The sequence below is a fragment of the Sinocyclocheilus anshuiensis genome, unplaced genomic scaffold, assembly GCF_001515605.1.
Source record: "Sinocyclocheilus anshuiensis isolate Anshui unplaced genomic scaffold, SAMN03320099.WGS_v1.1 scaffold51, whole genome shotgun sequence".
NCBI lineage: Eukaryota > Metazoa > Chordata > Actinopteri > Cypriniformes > Cyprinidae > Sinocyclocheilus > Sinocyclocheilus anshuiensis.
This window is the reverse complement of record NW_015548296.1, coordinates 3,264,272-3,264,570: the sequence shown is the minus strand read 5'-3', so window position 1 is coordinate 3,264,570 and position 299 is coordinate 3,264,272.

The window sequence follows — 299 nt, the reverse complement described above, 5'->3', positions numbered from 1 at the left end:
TTAAAAATATACTTGAACTTTACTTAAGTATACTTACTAAAATAAACTTGAAGTATACTACTTTTTGGTAAGGGTCATGTCGCGACATAAAACACTAGCTTTAGCTAATCATTTAAAGAGATAGCTCCAGTCCTTTGTTTGTTGTTCATACATTGGGAACATGTGGTCAATAAAACAGGTTGATTACCAATATTCAAAATATCTTCTTTTGTGTTCCGCAGCAGAAAGGCATGCATGTTTGGAATGACAAGGCTTTAAAGGGTTAGTTCACCCAAAAATGAAAATTAGCCCGTAAATTA